At 51.3% G+C, this 10,837-nt stretch overlaps 1 long non-coding RNA gene across 1 annotated transcript; it reads left to right on the top strand.

Moving 5' to 3' along the window:
• Positions 1-478: 478 nt before the first annotated feature.
• LOC119973499 lies at positions 479-2,042 on the top strand. The gene is made up of 2 exons (XR_005462333.1): positions 479-529; positions 658-2,042. It is a non-coding gene; the product is annotated as an uncharacterized LOC119973499 (long non-coding RNA).
• Positions 2,043-10,837: the final 8,795 nt, after the last annotated feature.

Here is a 10,837-nt window from a genome sequence, read left to right as displayed (position 1 = left end):
AGCTCTAGTGATGTTTTTTGCCACCGTCATTTTATCCTTTTGAATTATTCCCAGTGTTAATCCCTATTCTTTTTCTCTGGCCCTTATGCCTTAGCAACCATCCCTGCAGATGCCCTGGCCCCTCCAAGACTCCAGGCACCTGAGAGTAGCTAAGGATGTCGGAATCATGGCGACTCCCAGGGAACTGTGAACTCAGTGAGGACAATGATCTCTGCCGTCCTTTCCCCAGTCTGGGCTCGCTCGTGCTTGCTGTGTGCAAATTTGGTCTTTACGGGGACAAAAGAAAGACATGTGAACAGTGTGATGATAGGTAGACTATCATCTGTATGTAATATGAGTAGTTTATCATTTCTGTAAATCCTATGATCTATGATCTGCATGTGTATTATTGTTGTAGTTCTGCCATCCGACCAGCAGGTGGGGGCAAGTATGGAGTTTCAGGACCAGGATGCAGCATGTGTTCCTTCAGAAGGTGTTTGTTAGAAGTTGACAGCAATCGGAAATGAGAGCAGCTCTGTTGTATCTTTGTGTAAGTTAGTGTTAGACATTTATTTCCAACTGTATTCATCTTAGACATTTTAGTTATTTGTTAATGTAGTGTTAGTAATAAATAGCTCTGTTTATAAAGTAAAGTCGAATGTTCTTTGTTCACATCAGCCCAATGAAAGAACATTACAATCAGAGGGTTGGAGCAGAGTTTAGGTGAAATACGTGTCTCCAGTGTGCACCCCACCCAGAAAGGACAGCGAATGGAGTGTGAGACCCACCCAGAAGGGACAGCGAATGGAGTGTGAGACCCCACCCAGAAAGGACAGCGAATGGAGTGTGAGACCCCACCCAGAAGGGACAGCGAATGGAGTGTGAGACCCCACCCAGAAGGGACAGCGAATGGAGTGTGAGACCCCACCCAGAAAGGACAGCGAATGGAGTGTGAGCAACAAGACAGATGGGATGGTGGTATTGAAAAAGATTTATTGACAGAGTAAGTGTTGATATGTGGCCCCTAAGACTGAATGTGTGAGATCCATTAATAGAGTAACTGTTTGAATACATGATGCCATGCTAAGAATTTGATTGTAAGAAGTGTTACAATACCAGGTTAAGACTTCTTACTCTCCCCAGTCCAACGCCGGCATCTCCACATCAAGAATTTGATTGTGGAGGGAGCTGAGAGAGGACTTACACGAGCAGAGCGGATGAGATCATTCATCCGCTTCCTGCACTGAACCATGCTTCAAGGGTGGGTGGCAGTCGCTCTAGCCTCCTGGGAAATAGCCTCCAAGGACTGAGAGGTGAGCTTCTTTGAACCACCCCTAGGGCAGAGGACATGCTGATGGGCCTGCACTCTCTAAATAAGGGGCTCAAGGGCCCTGGTGTTGGAAGTCGGTGCTGCCTTGTTCCTGAGGCTGCTAGCCTTTTCCCTCTGAGTTGCAGACATCTTGCACAGTCTGGTGAAGACAGGTGGACCAGAGAGAGTGATACGAGTGTGCTGGACTGGTGTTTAAATGTGGCGCTGGGACCCTTCGAACCCACCTAGCTGTGGACGGGCAGACAAATCAGCTGTTGGCTGGCGAGGAGAGCTGGAGGGGAACTCGCCTGTGCATAATTAATGAGCTTACAAATTCAGAATCTGGTGCGAGATCCTGCTATTCTTGTTGGTGGGACAAGCTCTGCTGGAGCCACCCTCTACCAAACTTAGTCACAAAATGGGAGAATTCCGCCATTAGTTATTTAATCGGGGCTTTTTTTAAATTGGAAGTAGTGAGGGTGGTAGGAGAACCTTTAATTGAAAGGTTAGTGGCCTAGATTTTCGAATGGGTATTTTTCAAACCCATGAAAGGAAAGAGGTTAATGATGGAATTAAAATAACACTAACTGAATAGAGGATGTTGGCATGTTGATAATTAATGCTAAAGTTGAAAATATTGCTTCAAAGGTCCTCTATTTAATGCTTTGCCTGTTTATTTGTACAGTTTACAAAAGTAATATGAAATGATGAGAAATACCCGACCATGAGAATAAAAGAATCTTTGTAAATAGCACCAGTGTCTACCCACTCGTTTCTGTAAGAGTTTCTTTTCAAGCCACTGCTGAACAGTCTTCAAGGTCAGTCATTAATCAGCCTCTTCCTTCCGACAGTACACAATGACAAACTTCAAATAAACACGAGACACTTGAAAGTGGAGCCAGGACAGGTTTTAATTTAATTGCAGCGCGGATAATCAATCGAACTGAATACCAAAACTGACTTTTGATTTCTATCTCTTTTCAAGTTCTTTAGATAACTGCTGAAAATCATGCTCCTTTATACACCTTCTACAGCAAAGGGATGTTTCACACTGAAAACTTCATGGTGCATCGAATCCTGAATCCTTTCACAACTATTGATTTGCACAAACAGCCATTGTTTATTTCAAAGATGCCTCTGTCAAAGAAGATTGCCTGACCTGTTTTCCTGAATCCTTTTGAAAAGCAGTTTTATTAACGTGTTTCTGTCAATGCTGTAGGTAATGGATCCCTCTGCTGTGATTATTACCCTAGTCACTGAAGTTATACTTTAATCACTCTTGCGTTGATCTGTTCACAGTCACGTATTTCCTTACACAATCATTTCTCACAAATACAATTACTCCTGGATGACAAGAAAATTGTGTAATGGGATGCGTTTAGCTATCCTTTCCATGGCTTCCTGAGGGGCTGGGTGGAGAAATGAAGTATGACCCATGACTGACCTGAATGGGCAGATGTGTTCCATGGTCTGGGACTCATGGCAAGTCACACTTTGGCTTGTCCCCCATCTTCCAGTTCTGGAGCTGCTGACTTCTATTTCTATGTCCAGTACGGATTTGGTCTCACACCATCGACTACTCTTGAGGGTGGTTGGAACCAGGGACCTCTGTTATTGGGCCAGTGCTGAGGTGTTGTTTCCTTACGGTGTGCATGATCCATCATTCCATCTAAGTGGATAGCGGATTGATACCAAGTACATGAACATTAGCTATGGTTTCCGGGCGACATGGTGGCACAGTGGTTAGCACTGCTGCCTTACCGCGGCGAGGACCCGGGTTCGATCCAGGCCCTGGGTCACTATCCGTGTGGAGTTTGCACATTCTTCCCGTGTCTGCGTGGGTCTCATCCCCCACGACCCAAAGATGTGCAGGGTAGGTGGATTGGCCATGCTAAATTGCCCCTTAAATGGAACAATGTTTTAAAAAGCTGTGGGGCGGGATTCTCCGGTCGCCAATGTCAAAACCGCGTTCGGCAATCGGCCGGAGAATCAAAGGTTACGACCAAATCGGGGGAGGCGCCACTTTTGCGATGCTCCACCCCCTCCAAAGCGGCGTACCAAAGACCCGCCCCCCGATGCTCCACCTCCGACCGGCAGAGTTCCCGACGGCGTGGTTCAGATGCATGGTCTCATCCGTCAGGAACTCAACGTGGCGGCTGTAGACTCAGTCCAGCGCTGCCACAGTCGCGGGAGGGCCGACACGCGGGCAGGGATACTTTGCCAGGGGCTGTGGGCACTGTGGGGGGGGGGGTGGTCTGTGGCGCGCGAGCCTGCCAAGGGTGGGGGGCATTTTTCACAGCCCGGGTCCGCGAGCGGCCAGCGCCATGTTGCACGCCGCAGCTGCTGCGGGCCACCGCGGGCCCAGCAATTCTTCGGGCCATATCGGCAGCGAGAGCCGGGTGCTATACACTGCCTTGATACTAGTCCCCAGCTAAACAGAGGATCGGTTGCCGTTTTACACCATTTGTTCTGTTGTAAAATGCCACCGTGCCCACGCCAGCGTGGGGACATAGCCTCAAAATGGGAGAATCCAGCCCATGGCTTCCCAGAATGGCCAGATGCATTGTAGACACCTACATGGTGGATTTTTCAAGTCTTCTTCAATGGGAAGGACCTTGATGCTCATGCCTTTTTCCACCTGATGGAGCAGACCAAGGTGGAAGAGGAATTGAGCGTCCCTGATACTTTTCCCACAGCAATTATTCGCTGCCAGTTCATGCTCTTTATGAGAGTTATGGTAAGTTGATGAAAATCTACACATGGTCACAATCTGTGTATTAGTTCATCGAGAACTTACCAGGAGATGATCAAAGGCCTGAAATTGGCCTCACAGTCTAAAAACGTGAAAGCATCGAACCTTTCTCATAGATTGTAGTGCAGGAGATATTGAGAAAAGCACTTTCATTGAAATGTTAGCATTCTGTAGACAGTGTAACATCTGGTCATGTTAAAAGAGTAACTTAACTGTTGGACCTGCCTTATTATCTGTAGACTAATAAACTTCTAATTCAACATCACACCTACCGAATACATAGACAACCTTCTTAATGTAGGCTAGATCAAGCATTAATGCTGTTTGGCTGTTCAATGTCCAGCCTGGCTTTGTGGTTCTCACTTACACTCTCTGTGTTGTTCCTTCAAATGCTGCTCCAGGAGATGAGTACAGCAGCTAGCTGATACTCCAGTGTGCTACTGAAGGAGTGTTTGATTATCAGAGCTACTTGCTGAGAAGGAAAGATGGCTAACGTGGTGCCGTGAGGCATGGGCGTCACGGTAGCACAGTGGTTAGCACTGTTGCCTCACAGCGCTAGGATCCCAGGTTCGATTTCCGGCTTGGGTCATTGTCTGTGCGGAGTCTGCATGTTCTCCCCGTGTCTGAGTGGGTTTCCTCCGGATGCTCCGGTTTCCTCCCACACTCCAAAGATGTGCACGCTCGGTGGACTGGCAGTGCTAAATTGCTCTTAGTGTCCTAAAAAGGATAGGTGGGGTTACTGGGTTATGGGGATAGGGTGGAGGTGTGGGCTTAAGTAGGGTGTTTTTTCCAAGGGCCGGTGCAGACTCGATGGGCCAAATGGCCTCCTTCTGCACTGTAAATTCTATGATTCTAAGATTCTATGGTGATGGTAAAAGAGGGCAATGGCTAATATTAAAGAGGCTAACAGAGAAAACTGCAGCTCTCTGCAAAATAAATCCCATGGGATCAGACGGAATAACTACTTGCAACTGGACATTTTGCTGATAGCATTTTGTTTTGGAACAGCGGGAACAAGGCTCTCACAAGGCTCAATAACGCCTTTGTGTGCCACTGGATTGTACATATGAATTAATTATAAACTACAAGCTAAAACATTATTAAAAGCAGTAGCGTTAAGATTTCAATGGCAATAACCCTGGGGGCAACATTCACAAGACCAGACCTGAGTTTGGAAGCTAACAGTCGTACACACTCTTGAGCGAGCCTGGCCTCGTTCTGTCTAATCAAGTAGTATTTTTGTTCAAGTTGTGACTCTTGAAACTTACGTAACTGTTTAAATCATAGAATCCCTGCAGTGTAGAAAGAGGCCATTCGGCCCATCGAGTCTGCACTGATCCTCCAAAAGAGCACCCTAACTAAGCCCAGTCTCCGGCCCTATCTCTGTAACCCCACCAAACTTTGGACACTAAGGGCAATTTATCGTGGCCAATCCACCTGACCTGCACACACGTACTGTGGGAGGAAACCGAAGAAGCTGCAGGAAACCCACGCAGACACGGGGAGAAAGTGCAAACTCCACACAGTTACCCGCGGTCGGAATCATACCCGTCCTTTTGTGCTATGAGGCAGCAGTGCTAACCACTGTGCCACCATACCGCACATAGTTGAAAGAACTGAGTTAAATAAAGTTATTGATATAAAAGCAAATCAAACTTGCCGTAAATATTCAAGTCGTCTGTTTTCGTCAGTTGATGCCAGCAGGGGGCAGCAATACTGCCTTTCAGATGGAATGCACAAGATCCCCTGGGACAATTCGAAGAGAAAATTAGAACTACCAAGTGTGCCAGACCCAAACACCATCACCAAAAAGCATGATGTGGAGATGCCGGCGTTGGACTGGGGTGAGCACAGTAAGAAGTCTTACAACACCAGGTTAAAGTCCAACAGGTTTGATTCAAACACGAGCTTTCGGAGCACTGCTCCTTCCTCAGATGCTGCGCTCCGAAAGCTCGTGTTTGAATCAAACCTGTTGGACTTTAACCTGGTGTTGTAAGACTTCTTACTGTACCAAAAAGCAGGTCACCCAGTCAGTTATCTGACTGCTACATGTGAGATCGTGCCTGTCTAACAGTAGTGACCACACTTAAAAAAATTATTCATTACCTGAGAGTTGATTTGGAACATTGTGAGCACATGAAAGGGGCACATGCAGGCACGGAGGAGGGGGGGGGGAGCGGGCAGTGAGGGGGGAGTGGGGCGGTGCGGGCAGGCACAAAGGAGGGGGAGTGGGCAGTGAGGGGGGAGTGGGCAGTGAGGGGGTGGGCAGTGAGGGGGAGTGGGCAGTGAGGGGGGAGTGGGCAGTGAGGGGGTGGGCAGTGAGGGGGAAGCGGGCAGTGAGGGGGGAGTGGGCAGTGAGGGGGGAGTGGGCAGTGAGGGGGTGGGCAGTGAGGGGGAAGCGGGCAGTGAGGGGGGAGTGGGCAGTGAGGGGGGAGTGGGCAGTGAGGGGGGAGCGGGCAGTGAGGGGGGAGCGGGCAGTGAGGGGGGGAGCGGGCAGTGAGGGGGGTGCGGGCAGTGAGGGGGAGTGGGTAGTGAGGGGGGAGTGGGTAGTGAGGGAGGAACCTGCAGGAACGGAGGGAGTGGGTAGTGAGGGGGGAGTGGGTAGTGAGGGGGGAGTGGGCAGTGAGGGAGGAACCTGCAGGAACGGAGGGAGTGGGCAGTGAGGGGGGAGTGGGTAGTGAGGGGGGAGTGGGCAGTGAAGGAGGAACCTGCAGGAATGGAGGGAGTGGGTAGTGAGGGGGGAACCTGCAGGAACAGAGGGAGTGGGTAGTGAGGGGGGAACCTGCAGGAACAGAGGGAGTGGGTAGTGAGGGAGGAACCTGCAGAAATGGATGGAGTGGGTAGTGAGGGGGGAGTGGGTAGTGAGGGGGGAGTGGGCAGTGAGGGAGGAACCTGCAGGAACGGAGGGAGTGGGTAGTGAGGGAGGAACCTGCAGGAACAGAGGTAGTGGGTAGTGAGGGAGGAACCTGCAGGAACGGAGGGAGTGGGTAGTGAGGGGGGAGTGGGTAGTGAGGGAGGAACCTGCAGAAATGGATGGAGTGGGCAGTGAGGGAGGAACCTGCAGGAACGGAGGAAGTGGGCAGTGAGGGAGGAACCTGCAGGAACAGAGGGAGTGGGCAGTGAGGGGGGAACCTGCAGGAACGGAGGGAGTGGGTAGTGAGGGAGGAACCTGCAGGAACGGAGGGAGTGGGCAGTGAGGGGGGGAGTGGGCAGTGAGGGGGGAGTGGGCAGTGAGGGGGGAGTGGGCAGTGAGGGGGGAGTGGGCAGTGAGGGGGGAGCGGGCAGTGAGGGGGGGAGCGGGCAGTGAGGGGGGAGCGGGCAGTGAGGGGGGTGCGGGCAGTGAGGGGGAGTGGGTAGTGAGGGGGGAGTGGGTAGTGAGGGAGGAACCTGCAGGAACGGAGGGAGTGGGTAGTGAGGGGGGAGTGGGTAGTGAGGGGGGAGTGGGCAGTGAGGGAGGAACCTGCAGGAACGGAGGGAGTGGGCAGTGAGGGGGGGAGTGGGTAGTGAGGGGGGAGTGGGCAGTGAAGGAGGAACCTGCAGGAATGGAGGGAGTGGGTAGTGAGGGGGGAACCTGCAGGAACAGAGGGAGTGGGTAGTGAGGGGGGAACCTGCAGGAACAGAGGGAGTGGGTAGTGAGGGAGGAACCTGCAGAAATGGATGGAGTGGGTAGTGAGGGGGGAGTGGGTAGTGAGGGGGGAGTGGGCAGTGAGGGAGGAACCTGCAGGAACGGAGGGAGTGGGTAGTGAGGGAGGAACCTGCAGGAACAGAGGTAGTGGGTAGTGAGGGAGGAACCTGCAGGAACGGAGGGAGTGGGTAGTGAGGGGGGAGTGGGTAGTGAGGGAGGAACCTGCAGAAATGGATGGAGTGGGCAGTGAGGGAGGAACCTGCAGGAACGGAGGAAGTGGGCAGTGAGGGAGGAACCTGCAGGAACGGAGGAAGTGGGCAGTGAGGGAGGAACCTGCAGGAATGGAGGGAGTGGGTAGTGAGGGGGGAGTGGGTAGTGAGGGGGGAGTGGGCAGTGAGGGAGGAACCTGCAGAAATGGATGGAGTGGGCAGTGAGGGAGGAACCTGCAGGAATGGAGGGAGTGGGTAGTGAGGGAGTAACCTGCAGAAATGGATGGAGTGGGTAGTGAGGGAGGAACCTGCAGGAACGGAGGGAGTGGGTAGTGAGGGAGTAACCTGCAGAAATGGATGGAGTGGGTAGTGAGGGAGGAACCTGCAGGAACAGAGGTAGTGGGTAGCGAGGGAGGAACCTGCAGGAACAGAGGGAGTGGGCAGTGAGGGGGGAGTGGGCAGTGAGGGAGGAACCTGCAGGAACTGAGGAAGTGGGTAGTGAGGGAGGAACCTGCAGGAACGGAGGAAGTGGGTAGTGAGGGAGGAACCTGCAGGAACAGAGGGAGTGGGCAGTGAGGGGGGAACCTGCAGGAACGGAGGGAGTGGGTAGTGAGGGAGGAACCTGCAGGAACGGAGGGAGTGGGCAGTGAGGGGGGAGTGGGCAGTGAGGGGGGAGTGGGCAGTGAGGGGGGAGTGGGCAGTGAGAGGGGAGTGGGCAGTGAGGGGGGAGTGGGGCAGTGAGGGGGGAGTGGGCAGTGAGGGGGGAGTGGGCAGTGAGGGGGGAGTGGGGCAGTGAGAGGGGAGTGGGCAGTGAGGGGGGAGTGGGCAGTGAGGGGGGAGTGGGCAGTGAGAGGGGAGTGGGCAGTGAGGGGGGAGTGGGCAGTGAGGGGGGAGTGGGCAGTGAGGGGGGAGTGGGCAGTGAGGGGATGAAATGCCTGCGATGCTTCTGTGGTGAGGGGAGAGCCTCTGATCTTTGTGCGGGACACGGGTGCAGAACTGCCGTTGGTACCTCCGTGGTGGCGGTGGGTGAATTGTTGTTCTTCAGATCTCATTGTGGCGCCCTCTAAAGATGGCCAGAGCGACGGCGTACACCACAGCCACTACTTTTTTTTAACTCAGAGGGAATCAAGATCTGGGGTGAAACGGTATTTGTGCAGCCATTTAGCTACAATCAGTTTTCAATCTGAACCTGACACTTTACAAAAAATGGTAGAGTTTGGCCGGTAGTTTATAATGTCAGGAATGGTAGCAAACCTGAGGATTGTGGAGCTTTAGAAACAGGCAAAGGATGATCAAAAAGATGGCAAAAAGGAACAAGAATGGAAAATATGCCTTTAAGAGATGAGCAGATTGGGTGCAATTGACCTGAATGTGAGCAGAGGCCCATAACGAGTGTGTTTAGCTGGCTGATTCCAGACGAGAAACCGCACGCTATCGAATGGGGCTTTTTTCCCAATTCGGGTAGGTTCCGGGCCTCAGCAGGAACTCCACGATGATGTCGCACTTTGACCTTTGTTATGCATGAGGAGCTCCGCTTGCTGGAACTCCTGGGTGAAGAAGAGTTTTGGGACAACATTCGATCTCTCAACCCCCCCCCAACGCGACCCCCAAAGCCCAAGCGCACCTATAAGAGGGTACTGTCATACAGACAGTGCCAAGGTGCCGAGATGGCACCAGCAGTGTCAGGATGCCACCTGCCCAGAGGGCATGCACTTCGGAGCCTCCAATCCCCTGGGAGACCCCCACGTGTGTCATATCTCGTCTCCATTTGTGGGAACCAGCACTAAACGGCGCTCGCCCGAGATCACCACCACGAAGGGGTTAGATCCCAGCACCTTGGTTAGATCGTGGGACTGCATATCAGAGTGAGGCTAGCTGATTTGCTAAAAAGTGATCTGCCCACAATGGGTGGGATTCACATCGTGATAGGCTGGTTAGATCTTGGAAGAGCAAATTCCTGGCATCTACCGGCTGCGTTGTGTCGCGCCACGCTGTCTTTCGGGCATATCGCGACCGGTAGATTGCGCCCATTGTAAGAGCTTTTACAAGTATATAAATAAGAGTGATTAAAATTAACATTCTTTTCTTCAATGCAGAGACAGTAGAAATTATCCTGGGGAACAAGAAAGTAACAGGGACCTAACAAATATTTTGCACCAACCTTTATTTAACAGAAATACTGGTAACCAAGGGACTAATAAAAGTAAAAGTAATTTAAATCGGCAAAGAAACAGTATGGGAGCACTCTAAGGGATAAGTGTTGACAAATCCCTCGGATCTCATGTCCCTACACCAATTGTTCTGAAAGAGATAATAATAATCTTTATTATTGTCACAGGTAGAATTACATTAACACTGCAATGAAGTTACTGTGAAAATCCCCTAGTCGCCACAATGGGTGCCTGTTCGGGAACACAGAGGGAGAAATTAGTATATCCAATTCACCTAACAAGCACATCTTTCGGGAGGAAACCGGAGCACCCGGAGGAAACCCACGCAGAACAGGGAGAATGTGCAGACTCCACACAGACAGTGACCCAAACGGGAATCGAACATGGGACCCTGGCGCTGTGAAGCAACAGTGCTAACCACTGTGTTACCATGATTTAGTTACAGAGGTAGTGGATTCACTGAATACATTCCGAACATTCTAGAATGTTCCCAATGGATTGGAATTGAGCAAATGTAACAAGAAAGGAGAGAGAGAGAAAACAAGGAACTGCACCCTTATTAACCTGATGTCAGTCATCAGGAAAATGCTGGAATATTTTATTCAGGAAGCCTGAACAATGTGTTTGGAACATGCATTTTACAGGAAGGAAATATTGTTTAATAAATCTATTCAAGTTTTGAGGATGTAACTAGTTATACAGAACAAAGAACAATACAGCACAGGAACAGGCCCTCAGCCCTCCAAGCCTGCGCCGGCCACGATACCAAACTTTGCCAAAACCCTCAGCACT

Source organism: Scyliorhinus canicula, chromosome 11 (assembly GCF_902713615.1).
Source record: "Scyliorhinus canicula chromosome 11, sScyCan1.1, whole genome shotgun sequence".
Lineage (NCBI taxonomy): Eukaryota > Metazoa > Chordata > Chondrichthyes > Carcharhiniformes > Scyliorhinidae > Scyliorhinus > Scyliorhinus canicula.
This window is presented reverse-complemented; position numbering and strand designations above follow the sequence as displayed.